The sequence below is a fragment of the Geospiza fortis genome, unplaced genomic scaffold (genome assembly GCF_000277835.1).
Source record: "Geospiza fortis unplaced genomic scaffold, GeoFor_1.0 scaffold190, whole genome shotgun sequence".
In the NCBI taxonomy this organism is placed as follows: domain Eukaryota; kingdom Metazoa; phylum Chordata; class Aves; order Passeriformes; family Thraupidae; genus Geospiza; species Geospiza fortis.
This window is the reverse complement of record NW_005054328.1, coordinates 4109642-4131513: the sequence shown is the minus strand read 5'-3', so window position 1 is coordinate 4131513 and position 21872 is coordinate 4109642.

The window sequence follows — 21872 nt, the reverse complement described above, 5'->3', positions numbered from 1 at the left end:
GTTGGTCTCTATCAGCTGGATGTTGATTCCAGTCCTGTTGCAAATACTACCTGGAAACAGGGTCTGAATGATGCAGTGTAAGCTGGTCCTTACAAGCCTTAGTCTAGATGGTCCTACATGTTTTCAGTCAGTTTACTAGACTGTCAGACACAAAATTATTACGTTTAACAATAATGTTCACTTGAACTGCAAGGCTCTATAATATTCTCATCTGCCAATGTTTTAATTACAGGGTCTCATTCACTAAGGGAAACTAAAATTAGAAGTGGATGAATGGATTTTGATATGAAGGGGAAGATTTGCTTTCTTTTTTTTTTTTTTTTTAATTTTGCTTCTTCCTTTTCCCAGGGAAATTATATTCTTGGGAGAACAGCAAAACCATAAAGACCGAAATGGCCTCTCCTCAGCCATAGGGCGGAGAAGGCTTTGCAAACCAAGGTCAGACACAAAGAGATGTCTATTTATAAGTGACCAAACACAACAATAAAATTGAGAAAAGGATGATGTACATGTAGAGAAGGGATTCAGGAGAGAAAGGCAAGAAGAGAAAGGAAACTGAGATTTGTAGTTTTGTCAGTGAAGAGTGAATGAATATTTGTGCAAAGTAGGTCAAGAACAGAAGAAAACTGCAGTGGTGGAAGAGTTGGGTGGCAGGGAAGGGTCTCTAAGTCTGTAACTGATGGGATTGAGGGATGCCAGTGTTTCCACAGAGCTGGGTTTTCAGGGAGGTCCTGTCACACCCAAGTCTTCAACTGCTCCTTCTGAGAACTCCTCTTGAGTGTGCACCGAGTCTCACCTTAGGTACAGGGAGAGGGCTGTAGCTGCCAAACCGCAGGCACAGAAAGAGCTGAGAGGGAAGGGAGGCCTGAGCAATCGTGAGTACATCAAGATGGGGACTCAACACTGTTGCAGAGTACACCTCCAAAATGGGAAGAAGAATGTTCCTTGTACACAGCTCGTAAGTAATCTCTGGTCTCTGCCTTTTTGGCAGATTAATCTTGCAGTAACGGTTGATAATTTTTTTCTTTTTTTTCTAGATATGTATAGCTGTTCTGAGAAAGGTTATTAGATATGAGGCAGTATGGTATCATTGACATAAATTGCTTCTGTGTACTGAATTACTATAGATATTAACCAGAAACTGAGTGATTCTGCTGATGACAAAATCAGCTCCCAAGATAGTTTTCCAAAAGCAATCTTTCTCTGCAGACTGTTGTCTGCAGCAACAGCAGGGGTCAGTGGGAGTTTTTTGTGTGCGTGTGTGTGTGTGTGTGTGTGTGAAATGTCAACTTGGATACCATGTTCACAACAAGTTTTGTCACTTGAAGATGAAAAAGGTTCAAAATATTGCTTTTGTTGGGCATCTCTCAAGTAGGTTAACATAACACTTTACAATATGCCACGTTCATCCAGACATTTGATACCTCACCAAGTTTAAATGAAGAGAGGCATGAATCCAGTCCCTGGAGCTATCCCGTCCCCCAGATTGAGGGAAACTGAGCTTACACAGAATATTCACCTGAAAATCAACCTACCATGAGGCTTTGGGGTTTGAGGAGTTAATGGCGTTGGTCCTTATGCATAGTATTTTAAACTTAGGCATGCATAGCACTCTACAAAAACAAGTAAAGACAAATGTGAGAGAAGCAAATGGTTCATACCCTGGAGAGTTTATCTTTTCAGTTTCACAGAAATATTGAATGAATTTCTGCATAAATCTGAGTTCTCATTGAAGAGGTAGGCCACAAAGAACAAAACGGAACTAACCTCAACCAGAAAAGCATGAAACAAAAGGTAGATAAAGGTAAAGGTAGATAATGTAGTTACACTGGAAATCAATGCAAATACCTGTGTGTATGTGCAGCTTGGCATTTATGTTTGTCTACTTTTAGAAATTATATGAGACAATGATATTAAGAAAGGACACCAGAAGAAAGGAAAGTGTGAGAATTGTCTGGTAATCTCAGAAAGCAGATGGAGGCAGAAAGGTAAAAGGCACACAGAATTATATTAAGAAAAATTTAGGGAAAATCAAAAGAATACATGAACGGAGAGAAAAAAGTAATTGCAGTTATATAGGTGTCAAAAGTAAGAGAAGGCCTAGGTTTGATGGAAATGGTAGAAGCCGCTTACGACAAAAAAAGTCCATTTGGATACCAGACACCCACAGCTTGTGATTTACACAAACTTGGAAGGAATACAGAAACTTAACCCAAACACAGTAGCTGTCGTAAGCGATGCACGGCTCTGGAAAGACAGCAAAACTTAAATATAAACGAACTGAAATGAGGTTAAACGCTGGCATAATTGTGACAGCAATTCTGCCTGCGGTTTGCTCGAAAGCAGCGCCTGCAGTCAGAAGCTCGGATGACCGACGCGTGATACGGCTCACGTGATTCCCACACATGGGATGCGTGATGTAGTGGTCAGCACACACAGATCAAGGGTACCTGCAGCTCTACCTGGACAATTTCTCATCAAATCTGGATGGATTAACATCTGCTAGTTATGGTTAGAGTCTAACTTCCAGTCCAAATATTTTTTTTAATTGCTTGTAGCATTCACAAATAAATTGTTTTCAGCTGAAACTTCCTCCACTGAATGCTCATTTTGCCAGATCCTTTAAATTAAATCCATGAGTCTACTTAAGGATTTTTCAGTAATGGGGAAAAAAGTGCCTTTTTTTTTATGATCTGCTAAGCCCAGTTCAGCTTTAGAGGCAGAAGGACACATACTGAGCCTTGCAAGTGCATTGAATGATTGACTAATACCTGCACTGCAGTAATACAATGAGATTCCTGTGGATTTTCATTCAGTGGGATTTGCTGATTCTCAAAGAAACCCCTGGATTTTCCATGTTTTTCTTCATTAAAATGTCAGTGAAAAAATCTGATCTTTTAACTGGGAGATCTTTATTCTATAATTTAAGATAGAGCAGAGCTTAAGGTTAAAAAATTAAATTTTCAATGTTTTTCTGCACTATTGCACTAACTTCTTTTTCTGACTCTTCCTTTATACAAATTATAATTAAAAACTCCCAACCAATGAAAAAGCATCCAAAAAATCCCCACAAATAAACCTGAAAAAAAGAAACAAGGAAATATAAAGGATAAAGAAGAAGTATGATTTTCATTAACACTGTTTTTGTGAGCTCATGAGATTATCCTAATATTCACGCTTCCTGTAATACCTGTATCTATGAAAGGGAAAGCAAAAGTTTCATGTCTGTTAGTCTGACTTGAGTAGTTTGAGAGTATTAGAAAAAAGAGTGAAAGCCGTTGGTGTGAAAGATAAAAACTATAACCTATCTTTCAAAGGACAACTGTGCCAAGCTGTTCTGATATCTGAACAAGATAACCTCTTGTTGAAAATAAGTGCTAGTTATTGAAGGTTTGCCATTAACAGTGCAAAGAACTTTGGTTCTTTGAATTTGGTTGGTCACAAGTCTGAGAGTGGGAAGGTCTTGTCTCTGTGAACAGCAGGGGGGAAGCACAAAGATTTCAGCAATGACAATGATGTCATGAGGAGCAATGGTGCTGTGAGTAACTTCAGGTTTCTGACTGTCAGAGAGTTAAAATTCAGGAACAAATGACTGTCTTGGATGCAAATGACCTAGTTATGAAGATGGAGCTTCATAAATATCTGGAGCCATTTGGCATGGACAGCTGCAGTCGCAGACAACTGAGCCCAGGGGAATCCTTTCCACACTCAAGTTTCTGTACAGCGGCTATTGTCGTGTGAAATGCCACTGTCCTGTGGGTTTACATGTGTGCTGATAAGTGAAGAAGACAACTGTATTTTTGATTGTTTCAGAAAATGTCTTTGGTTATTACAGAAGCCATTCACTATCCCATTTCCTAGGACTAACTACAAAAAAGAAGAAATGGGGTTTTGAAAGCATCTTGTGTTCTGGTATATCCATGAATGTTGATTCTGAAAAACAATTCACGTTTATAGAAACTTCTATTTCAGTTTCTTAGCATTCAAGCTAGAATAAATGGGAAAATATGATATTTTTTTTTGCCCATCTTACTTTGTTTAAAAAGGCTACAGGGTACATAGTTGGAATGAGGAACCTTTAAAGCCTCTCTGTTTTTTTATTCTTTCTCTTTATTTCTAAGTGGTCTCCCCACAAACCTGAGAAAACCAGAGGAGTGAAAACCATGCTCACCACTATGGATGTGATATTCCAACATCCTGAAAGCTGTTTGGCTTTACATTCCTCAGCCAAATGCTTTTTATGACTTTGCTCAGGCAAACCTGTTCCTCTGCACACCCCTTTGTACCTTGGCTTGCCTGCGCTCCTCTAGAGCTCTGCCCACTTGTACTGAACATACAGAGACAAATATTATAAATGGATCTTTCCTATATCAGTTCATTATTATAATTTCAAGTATTCAATCTGCAGGGTTTCCAGGATACAGTTTGACTTCCAGAAATCTTTTGATCTCTGAAGGCACTCTTAACATGCAGTAGATTTGAAGTGCTTTACGCCACTCAGAGAGAAGTGTGCCCCATGAAGGAATCTGCCTTTTCCATTGCACTTGCAGGCTCTGCTAATACTGGAAATTACACAGTGCCAGAAGACAGACCCAGGCACTAACTCCATTGTCTACACTGTTAAATTGTTTGAGCAGTCCCTGGAATGGTTTGTCCCTGGGCAGTCAGCCCAGGTCTCTTCCAAACAGTTCTTGGGCATGTTTTGAGAATTAGCACGGGCCAGGCACCATGCCCAACATGTAGTTTGGATGTGGGCACCCTTATTTGGATGATAATAGACTTCACTAGTGCCAGATGGCCTCAGAGCCAGAGGGAATAAACACAGCCTGATTGCATATGCCATGTGCTCGTGCAGAGGATCTCTTGTGCTGTAAAATGATAGCTCCAGTTGTGTGTACGTGCGCATCTCCATGTTAAGAAACTGTAACCTGAAAGACTGGATTTTACAAGGGGCAGCCTCAGGCTGGGACTTTGTGGCATCCAGGAGGACAGAGTGGACATTATGCAATGCCTGTATTGCTGAAAACATCACAGGCACAGATCAGACCCTGGGACCATATGTCCAATGCACCATCTCAAATGGGCGCTAAGTATAAACTGGCTTTAAGGTCTCCTGGGCACCCTCTGGCCTTAAGACATGTTTATGTCTCTTTGCTGTTCAGACTGCCTGAAATAATACAGGGTCTGTGTTACAACCCACCAGACGAATGTTTTTAGCATACAAATTAGAAGGTGTGTGTTTTATGCTTTAGGATGTGGTGTGTTCAAAGATGCAGCATCTACTAGGATGCTGTTACAAGGCTGCGTTGTTGGGAGAGAGCCAAAACAAATGTACCCTTGACCATCATGGACTGAGAGCTGCTCCCGTGATGTTCAGGCACTGCCCAGCAGAATGCTTGTTAAAGTAGTCCAAACCAGAGGTGAGAAGTGTCTTCATGGGGTCCAGTGTGTGGTTCCCACACTGGCCCTCTCTTACTGAGAAGTACAACCACACCCCTTGGTGCTGGGTTCATAGACATGAGACCCTAATCTCTTGAAAAATCCTGCAGGTTTTAGGTTCTCTGTGAAATCTCTGAGCTAAATTACCTTCTTTCATGCAGAGCAAACTCAGATAGCAGAGTTTGAGATCTCTGCATTGGATTCCTTTGTTGTTTTGTATGATTACCAGAGGCTCAAGTAATAAAAATTGTTAAATGCTGAACAGTTTAAATCTGCTGAAAAACACATGGACGTCCAGGCCTGTAAGGGTGTCTGCTGAGTTATAACTGTTCCAGTTCCCCTGCAGGGTACCAATAAACTCTGAGGAGATTTGCTTTATCCCCACAGTCTTTAAGTTATACAGTAGATCATATATATAGGCTTTTATGTTCAAGCTCTTCTACCATTTTGGGTTTAAATATAATGTTATGTCTCTCTTTCTATTTTTTTTTTGCTTTCAAAATCACAAATGTGTGTGGAATAAGAAACCTTGCTACAGTATGTTCACATTAAATAAAGAACACTTCAGGAAAAACTTCTAATTAAGGACAATTGAGAGGATAAAACCTGTTCTGGATGTGAAAAAATAATGTTATAACATGATTATTATAATTAGCAATGATTAGTCCTATTAGTATTTTTTATCAGTACTTTTGGAGAATATTCAGGGATAGGCATGCAAAGAGTGACAGAGCACAGATAGTATGTATTTGAGAGAAGCTTTTTGTGATTAGAGGCCACTGTAGTACATTGCAGTATTGTGCATTGAGCAGCTTGCTTTAACTTCAGATATTGAAGGTGTCTCTGGAAATGGACAAATCCTTTGCTGCTACAAATTTTTGTCTTTTTTTCAGGTTCATCTCAGTATGTTATTTGAGAGCTGATTTGTGAGGTACACATCTCAGCTCGGTGGGGGAAAGGGAGGTGCCTGGAGACAGTATCTTCTTCAGCTACAAATCAAGACACGACAAGGCCAACCAATGTCTACAGACAGATTTGGATAAAGAGGAAAACACAGTTAATCATCATGCCAGAAAGAGGTGTATTAATAATATGAGATAAATTTTCAGTACTTGTTTGGCAGGGAAAGGTGACGGGTGGTGTGTGTGTGTTATCAGCAAGAAAATAATATTGATACCTTTTCTGATAACAGAAGTGGTCTTTTGGGTTTTTTCCCCCAACTTTTCAGTATGGCTCATCAGTATTCAACTTATTCTTGCTTCATAGAGGGGATTGTGAAGAGTGAAGTCTGAAGTTCAAAGAAAAGATCTGTTTTACTGAAGCAGGATAGGTCCGGCTACCTTGAGAAGAATCTGGATTTTCAGTTCAGAAACAGTTGCACGGTCCTGGAGATACCAGAACGAAATATTGCTGTCTTCAACTGTATTTATTTGGCTGAAGAAGGTTTACATGGTTTCAAGATAACTATATAAGAGAAGGAATGTGAATACCTCTTCCATGTCATATACAGCAATTGCCAAATTTCTACCACTTCTTCTGCAGGAGTGCTAGCAGTGCCCTGGAAATGCTTTTTAGAAATTTCTGACATTGCTCAAGAATAACACAGCATATATTAACTTGGGCAGTTTTTCATAGTCAAAGTCATCCATAGATGCCAAAATGCAGGACGTTTCTAGAAATGCTGGACAAAAGAAATGTCTTCATGATCTAAATATATCTAGCCTGTCAAGACTCCTTCTTATACACCTTTTTGCTATAAAAAGCTGTCAGGAAAATAGCCTTTGCCATCTTCTTAAACAGTGTGTTTATTTCTGTTTCCATGGAAAAATATTATTAGACTAGTATAATGGGCACTTGAGGGTATGTGCAGGAGTTATATTGCAGGCATACAGAAGTATTTGCTGGTGTGCCCTGAGACAAACTCTTGGTTGAGTATTTGTAGTAAGCACTGCTATATAAACAGAAGGCACCAAGCATTCCACTGAGAATGGTACAGGTATCATTTCAGATGCATATTTTACCCTCTAAATGCCTGCAATCCATGGCGACCAGAAATAACTGCCCCAGTGGGCAGTTGAGATGCAATCACATTATTTCCCAAGAACAATTTCAGTTTCACAGCCTGCACAGTCCTTTGGGCATGTGAAAGCTGTAGACCTAATGAATTATCATTTTACAATATTTCATGTGCAATGAAGTCACCACTTTCTCATGATTCACAGACAAATAAGCAACCATCTTGTACTCACACTATCTAGTTTATCTCATTTTCTGTTTTACTACTCTCTATTTTCACACTGATCATGCATCAGCTCTGTCTGTGGTGACGGATCATAGATTTCAATCACTCTTTGGCTTACCACTTCCTTCTTGTCCAACAAATTGAAGTTTTTAAAACAGAAGGCAGTTACTTATGAAATCAAGTGGTTAAGCTTTGTGGATAGTCTCAGTTTTATGTTGGTGCATACTGCAGTTCTCTTGTGAAAGATTAGCCTAACTGTCACTTGACACATTTTATTTGTGATGTTTCAAACAAAGAATAACACACACATTTTAAACAATATATGTGCATATCTACTTCTTTGTTTGGTTTCAACTTCTGAGACTTCACTACATTTATAAAATTCAGAACTTTTTTTCCTCTAAAATGATCCTCCTTTAAAAAAGTTAAAGAACCCTTCCCTTCCCTTCCCTTCCCTTCCCTTCCCTTCCCTTCCCTTCCCTTCCCTTCCCTTCCCTTCCCTCCTTTTTTTCTGAATAAAGAGAATAAATTTGGGCAGTAAGATTATATAGTGATAGATAGTAGAAAAAAATAAACACATTCATTTACAATGTAATCCAACTTCAATCATTAGAGTTACAAAGGGCAAGACAAAATTGTAAACAGAAGCTCTTCTTTCCTTAATGATTCTCCAGATATGTTTAGAAAGTGCAAAAGAAGGCTTCTCTGACTGCAGCTTCCCAAACACTTATTATGCTTGAAACGAATATATCTAAAAGGAAGAGTGCACAAACAGAGAAGGGTAAAAAAAGCATTTTTCATAACTTCAGCTAAAGTTCATGCCCACCATCACATGAACTGTCATGTTCCACGCGCATGTAGTGACATCCACAGCCACTGCACCCCACTTCCTGTACTGCCAGTCCTGATAACCAGTGTGAAAACCATAAGTGGTGGGAGGACTCACAGCTGACTTACTTCACTGAGAAGAAAAATAAGGGGAGGTATTAAAAAAAAAATTAAAATAAGCTACTGGTAGGAAACTGCTGATAATTGACAGGTCCGCTGTAAAATGCTGGCTATGGCTCTGGCAGTAGCAAGCAGTCCTACACTGACATCAGTGGGAGGTGTTTGATAATATGCAGTCAGGTGTTAATAATTGTAAGCATAAGACACATTTCAGTCACTAAACAGACCCTGTTATACTTCGACTCTGCTTCCTCTTTTCTCCAAATGAGATAATGATCAGAATTACTCTTGAACAAGAAAACCAGGGAACTTGGTGGCCAGACTTGGCCAGAAGTACTGGGGGAAATCTGCTGGAAGGATGAGCATAACAGAAGTGTGGGGCCATGCTGGGGGCCATGAGGTGATCAAAAGGGAGATAATCACTAGGTTTTTGTAATCTTGGTACAAGGTGGGAATGATCGTTAAGGAGATGATGAAAATGACAAATGTAGAAATGGGGAAATTAAAATGACAGAATTACTGTTTCAGACAGGTATATTTTCATAAACTGTCAGTGGAGGTGGTTGTGAATTTGGCCCAGCACCTTCCCAGACTGGTTTGTTGTACTATATACCCTTTGTGCCAGATCTGTCTCTTCTTCATGCCTGTGCTTTCAATGTTTGATTGGTCCTCAAAGGGTGCTTGCACGAGGTTGATAAGGCTTACTCCTTCTAAAACTTGCTCCATCATTACATTGCACTGGTAGCTACTGAAAGTAAATCTTTCAAATAAATAAATAGAAAGCTCTCGACAAGGAGCTAGAGGTATGGGTCAGGTGGGCAGAAAGGAGGAGTACTGACAATTTGGCATTACCTCCCCTTTTGGCATGGAGGTGGATTCCTTGATCTGAAGCTGCACACCTGTTTCCAAACAGACTTAAAAGAGGGCAGGAAGATCTGTCACCCCTGACTGCTTGCCAGCACCTCTGGTACAGTGCAGAAAGGTGAGAAGTGGTGAGTTAGACCCACGTGATTGAGTTTAAGTTACATCTGGGCAAAGAGCTGCAGACAGCTCTCTCTCCCTGCAGACAGCTCTCTCTCCCTGCAGACATGCACCCCCTGTGAAGCAAGCCCAAGTGCAACCGTTCCCTGTAACGCCACTTGCTACAGCTCTGCACAACCTGTGGCTAACCTCCAAGCTTCAAGAGTTCTGTGTTTTCATCATAACCTCCAAGCTTCGAGTTGTGTGTTTTCATCATAACCTCCAAGCTTCAAGAGTTGTGTGTTTTCATCATACATTGTTGTGAGGCAAGATGAGTCCCTTTGCCTGCCAGATGTCAGACCCATTGCAGCCCATTCTGCAATTTGGGCTAATTTGCTACAGATGAATTTCTGGGAATACTCAGGCTTCTTTTTGGACCCTGACCTTTTCTTCAGTTAAATTACTAGAAACCCCCCTGACTGTCTAATTTCAATAATTAGTTCTCAACAATTTGTTAACATAGTCATGGTTAACAAGTTTAATTTATCGATATAGATGTAACTAACATCTATAGCTCAGCATCATTTAAAAGTGCTAAGTACAAAGGAGGTATTTGTATACCTAAATAGTGATGGTGGTGTTATTTGCCTGGAGAGATATGCAGCTGGCTTCATTGATATAAGAATTATTTCTCTCATTTTTTTCATAATTAGACAGATTAGTTTGTAAACTTCTTATGTTATTTATGCCATGTTATATATATCCTGAGGTTTTAATAGAAGTGAATTGAGGGGTGTTTTTTGGTTGATGTGTTTATTCATTTGTTTGTGTTTTGTGTGTGTGTGGTATGCTTTTTTTGTTTTGGTTTGTTTTTTTTTATCTTCCTAGATGTTAAGGTGTGAGGCAGAATAGCCAAATTATACAGGAGTAGTATGTCTCTCTGAGTAGCATGTGTGCTGGTAGGGCACAGAACATCAGGAATGGAAGGAGAACAGGAACAATGCTTCAGGAACAGTTTTTTCACCTTAGCAGTGGATATAAAAAAAGGCACTCCTGCTGTGAGCTTAGATCTATTAATTTCACACTCTGTATCTTTCTGAGATTGAGCCTATTGACAGTATTATGCCTTTTCAAAGTGAGATTCTTATTTGCTGGCAGATATTTAGGCTTAAGTAATTTGTACTGTCTTTATGTGTGTGTCTACATGGGTGACACAGTCTATAACCAATTCCACAGTCCATAAGTAGTTGTCACTGATTTGGCTGCTAGTCTAGCAGTTAGAATTAAAAAGGACCTAATGAAAATAAATTTTTGTTAATGAAGCTGAGCTAGTTGGTTGGAAACGGTTTTATGTAGCTCAACTGTGCATGAAGACATTGCTGGGAAACTTGCCCTTGGAGCAGGAAAACAAATATCTTGTGAATAGTTGCTTAGCAGTATGTGGGAGTTGTCACAGGGATGAGGAAAGCCCAGCAGAACCCCATGGATTTGCTGTGGCAGAAAGCAGAGGTACAGAATAAACAGTCTCTAGAACAAATGCCAAGGGGTTTTGTTTGCACTGTTCCCATATGAAGAATCTTACCCTCATGGTCCCTGTGGCAGCTCCATTTGGCACTCCAGCACTGCCACCTTGTTCTCATATTGTCCAAAACCAGTCCCATTTATCAGCCCATCAGAGAGGAAGCAGATAATTACAGTTTTTGAAAGCGGGGCTATTTGTGAGTGTTGCAATGAAGGGAGTCAACAGTGTCACCCCTCTGCTACCACAAGGCAGAAGCAAGCTGCCTGTGCTCCTGATGCAAACACAACTCAGGGCCAGGGGTGCACTTGACTTCTCTGGTAGCATATCAATGTATGATTTTGTAGCATCAAGGTTGTAGCATCCAGGAAAGCTGAAAACCTTCTTTTGATCCTCAAGGGAGCACACCAGGATAAGCCCTTTCCAAACTGTTTCTCCCTCTCTCTCTCTCTCTCTCTCTCACACACACACACACACACACACAAAAACACACACACACACACACACACACACACACACACACACACACACACACATTTCTTGAAAGAAATGCTCTGCCAACTTTGACTTTTATGGACATACACCTGAATTCCAAAAAGATAAAATGGTAGCATTTGTCCAAAAAAGTAACCAAAGAGAAATACAATCCAAGAAAGGTGCAGTTTTGCTTCGGAAGTGAAAGTCACTTTTGGAAGCCACTATTTCTCTAACCCTCTTTCTAATGTACTGATGCCTTGGCAGATATTTTCCAGTTCCCTTTAAGGTATTGCTGGGCTCTGACCTTGTGTGATAGTTTTGACCTCAGTGGGTGTTAAGGACTCTAAATAAATCATTAAATCATGTCCTTAGAGAAAAATATTCTGTCTTGCTAAGCATCCAGAAAGCAAAACCAAAGACTGTTTTAAAGGTAAATCAGACCTGGGATATAACTGAAATCATCATCCCACTTTTAATATAATCCATTCCTTATCATAAATCAGGGAATGTATTTCAAGATAATTACAAATTTTTGAAAAGGTTAGTTTTAGGAAAGTATGACACAACAGTCAACTAACAATGACATTTAGGAAAAACAAAATGGATAATCTTAATTTTTTAAATAGGGGATTTAATTTTATTGGCCTGTGTATGTCACTGTAACTATATACTTTTTAAACACACATTTACAAAATTAGCCTGGAAATCTTATCTTTGCTTTCCAAGAAGGCTCCAACTCAGAAGTATCTGAGCCTGGACTTTTGGGTAGCTCACTAGAGCCATAATGGGCATACAGAAAATGTCTTTATCAAGGTCTGATTGTAATTACATGTACATTTTATACTATTAAAGCTGGTTAGGGCAAACCTGTGTTTGGACTGCCTGGCCACAAAGTTGGGTGTGTGATTCCCTGCTTAGAGCATCTGAGGTGGTGGCAGTGATACATCGTGGGAAAAATGTGTGCTTGAGACAGAGATGAATGAACAGGGAGATTGATGGAGAAAATCTTCATTCAGCGAACTAATTCATTGCAGAAGAAATTGCTGAAGATCAAACTTATCAAAACATGGCTGACCATTTCATTGTATAGTGTGAGATACCTTCATACCTTAAGAAATGTTTGCCGCTCTAACTGGCGTGAGCAAAAATGCAGCTTTAGTCTGAACACTGTGAAGAACACTCTCTTTTCATCTCTACGCCAACCGCTGAATGGAAAGAGACTTTCAGCAAAGTCTTGGCAAAGGGCCTTTATCTGCTCATCACAGCTAATTAGCAAACAAAATGAATATATACTTCGGGAAAAAAAAATCTTCATTTTTCTTATAAGACTCTCAGTGGTTAGATTGTTTCCTTTCATTAGTCTTAGACTTTTTACCTAGGTTGTCCTGTAGGTAAAGGACAATCAGGCTGAATTTCAGCTGGAAATAGTTTTTTGATTGTTTGGTTGGTTACATTTTTGGTTGATTTTTTTTTCTTTGTTTGTTTGGGGTTTTTTTGGTAAGTTTTTATCCATGTGTGAAAGTCCATTTCCAAAACTGGCTCAGGATAACTGTTCTCCATGTTTGCCACCAGTAGACTTCACATGAATGGAAGTTTAATCTTTGCTATGTTCATGAGCTTCCTCTCCTACAGTAACCCATGGATATTTAAAATACATCTCCTGTATGTTAGAAATTGTAAATCTGGATCTCTGTTGCATCTCCAGGACTGAAAGTGTAATTTGATTCCTAAACCTGTGTTTGATTCCTAAACCTGTGTTATTTGATGATTTGTATAACCTGTGTGAGCTGGCTTTCCAGTAGGGATTTGATTTAGTAGCTTGGGGATCGAATTAGCTCTGAACCTCACAGACTCTCAATTCTTAAACCCAGGCTCTCTATAGCCCCCTGCCTTTCTTCAATTTTGTAGAATTCTTTTGAGCTTCAGATTTGAAATGACATAAAACATTTGTTTAAATCTTTCCAGTTATTAGACATCGTACAGAGATTTACTGAAGTAGAAGGGTAAGTGCTAGTAATTAATCAGGGCAACCTAGCTGTGCTGGTGCCATGGAAGTGAATGAGTTCCCAATAGGGGATTTAAATTAAAAACATTAAGTTTCAAAATGAACTGGATGAAGTCAGGGGATTAGAACATAATTCTTTCAATTCTGTCAATTTAAAGAAAGAGAGAACTCTTCCAGAGGAAGGAATTGCCTAATGCATTGATGGGCCATCAGACACTAATTGCAGGCTATTAGTTAAAAGTGACACCTGGAGATTTAATATTGGGTATTTGCATGCAGGCCACAAGATGAAGATATCTTCGGAAACGTGAGTGGAGGTGAATTTAAGACAGCAACCCTTATTTGGTCTGAATGCAGCCCAACAGTATTTCACTGGAAGTGAAAGATGGATCTGCAAGGACATTCAGGGCACTTCTATTCAAAAGGTTCAATCATGGTTGTTTCTTCACAGAGTGGGGAAATGTCACAACCACCCATACCACTGAATGTTTCCCTCTTCTCTGCTTATCACCTGGGTGTCATTGCTCTCACAGACGGTTTTACAGACTGTTCAAAGTATGCAAAGATTAAAGAACATTACAGTCACATACATTTTCAACCACTTGGGTTTTCCCTCTGCACAACTCTTTTATTTTCATGACACCTCTGCAAGGGCAGCAGAAGAAAGCATTGGCAAGAGGACTGACTCCTTGTGATCCCGCAAAATATAATGGACTGCAGACACTTCTCAGTGACAGTAGAACTCTTCTGTTTGGTTATTCTGTATAGCACTTATGCAACTGTTTACAACCACAGCTGTGGAGTTACACTTTTTACTATATTTCCTTTGTATTTTTCATAATATTTGGTAGCATGATGTGAATTCCAGTGTCCAGTGAGGCTGATGAGAAACACATTTGTCCTGCAAATGAAAACTAGACCTATTTTCCATCACGTAACTGTTGTTACCCCACAATGCACATTATAGACAGAAATACAGTGTCTGGGAAAGACCACAGATAAGAACAGGCACTTCTGAGACATGAAAGTAGACATTAAGCCTTGACCTTTTGTTTTGCTTATCATGCAAACGGAAATGTCATTCTCTTGAGTATTTATAGAACATGGACTTAAGTTTTGAATCTCTTTTATGTTTTTAATGACTAATGGTGAGCATCTGTCACCTGCTGCTGAGGATGAAATTGCAAAGTCAAAAGGAAAGAAACAAGTGTCTTTACACACGCACAAAAAATCTTGCTTCTTGTTTTGACTGTCTGACTATCATGTGAGATTTTTCAGTATCTTTAGTAGGATTGATGTACCAGGGTTTTTTGGGGACAATACAAGCTGATTTTGTTTTAACCAATTATTATTTCAGAAGGTGTTTTTGGAGCTGCTGTGGGGTAAGGGGACTGGGAAGGCTGAGTATCCAAAAAACCTGGCCTTGTGACAAAGCTTGGCAGTGGCTAGTAATTTGAAGGCTGGAAAATCAATGCATTAAATTTCTGTAATTTAAAAATATTTCTATACTGATTCTTTGTCATTCAGGGGCAAACTGTTAAAGGGGAAACATGTTCTGTGACTGCCTTGAATGCTCAATATAGCAGTTTCAAAATAAATGACACTAAGTTATGCATAAAAGCTGGTGGAGCAGAGGTTATATTGAAGAAAAAATGTTCATCTCTTTCCATCTTTCCCTTCTTGAAATGTTGCTATGCACTTTAGCTCATCTGTGTGTAATTTTTTATCTTTGTGTCAGTCTTTTGGGGACAGCAGTTCAGTTGTTAGGACAACAAGACAAAGGGCATTTTTATTCCAGATTTCTGTCTCAGTCATCAAGAACAAATGCTTAAAAAGAGTACAAAAAGCTGTGCCATATGATGTAACTCTTTTGTAGAGAAAACTTAAATTTTTACTATCCTGATTAACTTTATATCATCTGCAAATTCATTATTTATTCAGTTGTTATGTATGACTCTATCGAACAGTTTTTGTTTCTAAATAATTCCTGAGATAATTTCTTTATATTATGCCCACTCTCAGTTTTTAATTAGTTACAAACATACAAGAAACCTCTCTGCCTTCCTTGTATCATGACTGGTTTGTTTCTTGCGACTTGATGGAGAGGTGCCTTGTGAACAGTTTTCTGAAATTTCATGCAATTCTGTAAATCAGTCTTTGTCAATATACCTACTGACCCTTCAGTGAATCCTAATACCTATGTATATATAATACCTGTGACTTGATTTTCTACTGCAAAAGCTGCTGCAGTATAACCAGGATATCAAATGTTGAGCAGATTCATCATTTCTAACAGCTCCATATGCACAGAAGTCAGGCTTTCCTGTGTACATTACTTGTACCCTCTCTCAATCCCCCTTTAAAGGAGGTTTTTTACAGCTGATACTCTCTGTTCCTGAGGAAGTGTTAGTCAGTAGGTTACCACTACAGCAGAAATTCAGTAGTCTCATAGTTTGGATATTGTACTACTTGGTGTTAAATGCAATGGAACCCAAGTGATTCTTTAGCATTTATTTTATCAGTCTGTTCACAAATGTTCCCTACTGACCTTTTGGTGGTTCACCAAACTTGACCCTTATAAAGCAAGTGTCTGTGAATCTCTCTAAGCTTTCTTAAACAAATATGGATAAAGAGAATTCATCTAACTTTTCGTTATGACTTTACATTTTTTTTAGTTCTGTTAGTATGTTGACTGTACAAATTTTCTGCCAGGGAGGAGGGCAGTTCTTATTTACTCAAATTAGTCTTCAAAATCTGTTCTCATTTGCCTTTTATAGTTTTATTTGGTTTTTTATCTGAATTTATCTTCTTTTCTGTTTCCCTTCTTCAGATAAGGCTTCTGCTTTTTGGAGGAAATCTTTCCAAGTTTAAATGCCTTTGTTTATTGTTGTTCAGTGGTTCTGACTTCTATGTCTTCCTTTTAATTTGTTTTTAACAAGCTTCTTCTTTTTTATTGCTGTTCTTTTTTTTTTTTAAATTAAATCTACTTCATTCTTTTAAATGCTAAATTTGAATATATAGTAGTCATAATTACAGAGAAACTTTTCAAAAGTAACATTGCAAACCACATGTCGTCTGGTTAAGACTAAGCCAAACTGCTTCTTCACTGCTTCTTGTGGGTTTTCTGAGTAGCAAGTTTAACAAGTGGTCATTTTAAGATATTTAAAACTTGTACCTCTATATCATTTCTCACAATCACATTCCTTCAAGTTTAAATGGGTATAATTGAATTCTGCCATGTTTTTTTGTTTGTTCTACCCTGGCAGCTTCTCTGCTTTCTGTCTAACCAGGTTAGTCACATCACTGCCCTCCTGGCTGGCAGCACCAAAACTCCTCTTAGGGCAAGACTGTCTTAACTGTGCAAATGGCCGTGTTCCTTCCGGATGCAGTTTGCTTGTCCTATTTTTTTCTTTTAACCATGTCTTCTCCCTGTCACAGGGAGCCAGTGTGCTTGGGTCAGTGACCCAGAGCTGGGACTGGTTCCAAAGGTTGCCTGGTCCTTGTCAGGCGAGGCCTTTCTGACCAGCCCAGCAGAAAAGCAGGGCAGCCAGGAGGGCACCGTGGCTACCCCAGCTTTGGGCAGCTCCGTGGGGAAGGGGCCAGCTGGGCTGTGGACCTGCCATGGTGGGGAGCAGGGACTGGCCCTGCTGTGCTGCCTGTGGGGCAGGGACCCACAGCCCTGGGGGCCTGGGCAGGGAGAGGAGCCCTGGGATGGGCAGGGACAGGCAGGGCTGTCAAGGACCACGGGGACCTAGCTTTGGGGCAAAAGATAATTTCACCTTGTTCTTCCTTCACAGCAGCACTTTCTCTGTTGCTGGAAGTGCTCTAGCTCAGGAAAGGGTCTCACAGTTAAGAAAGCAATATACCTTATATTATATATGTAGGTATACTGTTATACCTACAGTGAGATTTAAATATTTCCTGCCCTTTTGTGTGTGCTGTCTGCCATTTATTTACTTTGCTGACAATCATGAAACCTTCAACTTTGGCCACCTTCACTCCCTATTGATTCCCTTCTGAAATCAAACTGGCCTTGGTCAATACAGGATACACAGTAAAATCCTGAACAGCTTTCTGCTCTTACATATATATGGATTATTTCGAAATAGGAAGCTGGTGGGAGCCAGAGGTTTAACAGGTGCACATAGTACTGAATTTAACTTGTTTTGATATTTTTTCTAGAGAAAACCTCTTATTTTTTTCCTTGCTCTATGCCGAGGAAGAAACATCTGTTCCAATTTTTAAAAGAACTTTAGTGATAAAACCAATACTGTTTAGTAGGAAATGCAGTTTTCACTTGAGGTAGAAAAATCAGTTTTTATATGTAAATTGGCAATAAATCTGACAAGCATATGCTTGTTTAGACATTGGAGAAATCTGTACTGCTTTCTAACAACATCATGTATCAGACAAGGATGACCAGCATAGCCAAAGGGGTTCAGGTTGTGTAAAAGATAATAATGTTCTTTTCTGTATTTCAGAAAACACTGTGTGTAAATTCCCTCACTGATGTGTTTAGAAAAGTAATAGTCTTAATTATCAAGAGGCTTCTTTTCTCACATAGTGTATTTGAGTGGGTAATCTTCAGATGCATTTTTGATTATGATCACACCTGTCCTCAGCTGTGCCCCAGCTCTTTGCTTTCAGCTTATTCCTGAATGTTCATTCTTGAATCAGACCCTCTTTAGTACTCTCAAGGTCCCTGCCTTGGGGAGTAAGCTGGACAAGTGAGTGCACCACAAAAATGGTTCTTTCTTACATATAGAAGTTATAGCTCATCTTTCATGCCTAATTCCCATGGACCCTGAGAGCGTTACTTTGGGTTCAAATGCAATTTATTTTAACAATATTTTAAACCACATTATTTAAAATATATTGTGATGAAGTTCTATTAACATTTCTATTTGGTAGCAGCTGTTGGTGAATTTTACTGTTTCCTCCTTTTTACAAGCAGCTTTGACTTTCCCTAGTTGTCTAGTGAAATTACTCTTCTGCTGAAGTGACAGAATTAGCATAGTTCCCACAACATTTCATTAAGGTCTATTAAATACTTCCCTCTAATTCTATAATGAATTGTGAGTTTCATACAAAGAGTGCCTAGGTTTCCAAGGGAGAAGTTAGAAGCTGGCAGTGCAGGGTTTTTTTGCTTCTATGACAAAGGCATAAAGGAGCTAAAGGCATCCCTATAACTGAGGAACAAGACAATGCCTTTTTGGCATGTTCAGTTCTATTAACTGCTCTGACAGACTGTCTTACTTCTGGAAACATCAATTAGCCTGATCTGTAACATGGTAAATATTTAAATATGTTTAATTGGAAAGTATGGCTGAGGCAAGAGATGGGTTGAGGGTCTCTCAGGATGGATGTCAGTAACACTCATAGACTGTGTTTGTTACTGTCCTTTGAGAAGTCCTCATGGTTAGCACATGAAAAAACCACTACTCAGCAGCAGCAGCAGCCTTGTCATGGTGATATTCTATGTAGCACTCTATGAGCTTAGAAATTTCTTTGGCTCATGGAGAACTGCAGGGTTATGGATAATGGGGGGCTTAAAAGCTCCCTTGGCATCTTTCAGAGAATTATTTTAGAAGAGTTAGCTATTACATGTACACTACCTGAGATAGTCACATCAGCATCCCCCAGAAGCCTCAAAGACAGGCTGTCTGTAGCTGGCATTCTTACCTATTACATACAAAACTTCTTTTGACCTTTTCAAAGAAATCACAATTTCCTAATATCCCGATTCAACCTTGAAAGGGCAAATATCTATCAAAAGACTGTATAATTTTCAAAGTGTTTGGCACCAAAAAAACTCCATAACTTTAACTTCAGATGACATATCATCAGTAACAGTTAATTGAAGGAAAAAAGCATAAACAGAATTTAATAGAACTAAGTTCTTGTTACAATTGTACAAATTCAACAGGTAATTTTTTATTATTGCTCCTGCTAATGGAAAACACTAAATACTTCCAAAAGTGAAACTCATATAAGAAAGGCTAGAAAGAAAAGGAAAATCTGACCTCATATCTTATACTGCCTCTTCTTTAACTGAGAAGTGCCAAATGCAACCTTGAACTTTTTCTTGATGTGGGCAGAATACAGGAGGTGAGGTGAAGGAAGCAAGTAGTGCTTCTTTCTTCTTGCTGTTGCCATAGCTTCAGCATGCTTTGATTGTAACAGTGCTGCAATTTTTTCTCCCTCACAATATATTTTGTTTATAAAAAGAAAAGCCCTGGAAGATCACGGTGTGTTTAGTTAAAGGGGAGATGATCTCCAGAGGTCTTTTCCAACAGCAGCCACTCTGTAATACATTCCTAACAAGCCCGTTTAGAAACCTGCTAATTCCAATATTCACAGCCTCACTTCAGCCTCTGTTTTTTGTTGCAAGTTGATAATTTAGGGATTTCCCTGCAAAACATATCTTTTCCAAGCATGTTTTCAATGATGTGCCTATTTTCTGTCTAGATAGATAAAATCTCACTGTATTTGGCATCAATTTAGTCATTTGAATGGGAAAGTTCTAAATTCAGTACTTTGGAACACAGCCCTCAGTTTCCCTTCAAACCTGAAACAAAATGTCTATAGCAGAAACTTGACTGGGTCTGGGGTTTCAGAACATACAGCACATTGTAACCTTTTCTACAAACTCCGTTTGATGATTCAGCATGCTGAGGTCAATATTTTACAGTAATAAGCGCAAAGATGACACCAGTTTGTGTGGGCTGCATTAAATTTGGGCCAAAAGAAAGGATCAGTGAACCATATAACTACATAGAAATGGAATTCACTGTATGGTGAGAGGAAGGTTTCATCAGAGCTCCTGAAATGCAGTCATTAGGCATTCTTTCTCTTTCCTACAAGACCATTTATCTCTACAAACAAAGTACTTCACTGACATATTTGCAGGGCTGAAGCTGGGTGTGCTCCTTGGTAAAGATACACTAAACTCCATATGGACAGCAGTAACCAGGCCATCTTTCATTTGGTTTTGACCATGGCATAGAGGGTCAGGTTCTGAAGAACAGGAGAGCTGAGTGTTGAAATCTTGGCTGCAGCTGAAGCTTCTTAGTGGCACAACAACTTGTGGCAGTTTCCCGATAGAGCTGGGTGCTCGGCATGTGGCTGAGTGCTGTGGCTTAACAAGTTATCACCATCAGAAGAGAGCAGTGGCTAGCAAATTGGCAGGGCTGATCTCATGTTTTGAAAACATGAATTCTCTTGCAGCTATACTTACTTCTGCAGTTCTTGTTTGCCTGGCTCTGGGTAATTGCTAGTTGGGATGGTTCCACCTATGCTCATTGTGAATTTGGTTTCAAGATGAGCAATAAAGTTTAAATCATTGACCTTGGCTCCAAATTAGAGGATGATTTTGTAAATTATTCTCTTGCTCCCTCACCCATTTAGCAACCTCCTTAACCTCTGTGGGCTTGATTTCCTTGAAATGCAGAGATAAATCTAACTTTGATTCCTGATGGTGGAGTAAATGGTGTGTTGGTCTAGTATAATTTGAAAATATTTTTTTCTTTTTTATCATTGTTCATGGAAACCTTCAAAGTTGTTTTTTTTAAATTTATTTCTCCATTCAGTCTTTGCCTTGTGTTCTTTTAATAGGAAAATATGAAAATACTTCTTTAAAAATATGAGAAAATATAAGCATCTACTTGTTTTTCTCTGACACAATTCTCTATCAGCAGGACTTTGAATTACCTCCCCCATCTTGCCCGGGATATCAATCAAAACTGGTCCCATTCTCCCCTACCCTGTCTCTCTGTTGCCTCCAAAACCATTAATTTTGTTTCTCTGAACCTTGAACACACATTTCTGTATTGTAAAATGAGTCAGATTTAAGTGACTTGAAGATTTCTGAGGGGCAAAAAGAACCTTTTCAACAGCATCTTCCGAAGATTTCCTGATTTTGGCAGTGAGAAGAAATCAAAGTAGCAGTTCTACTGGCACTAAAATGAACTACATGGAGCTTGTAAGCTTGACGTATCTCTATCCAAGACTACAAAGCGCAGATTACAGCTGCTTTGTTCCACCACTCTCCTTCCCCAGAATTGCTTTCTGTTTGTATCATTTTCTATTTATACATCTGCTTATATTAAATTGTTACCTTTTCCTTTTAACTGAAATTTCCTTGTTGTTTGTTACGGAGAGATTACAATCCAACCAAATGTTTTTGATGAACTACTACTATTTTATCTACTGTTTCTTTTCTGGACAATCCTTCATCTAGAGTAAATGGGGACAGCTTTGCTGCTCCTGGTGAATCTGTGTTA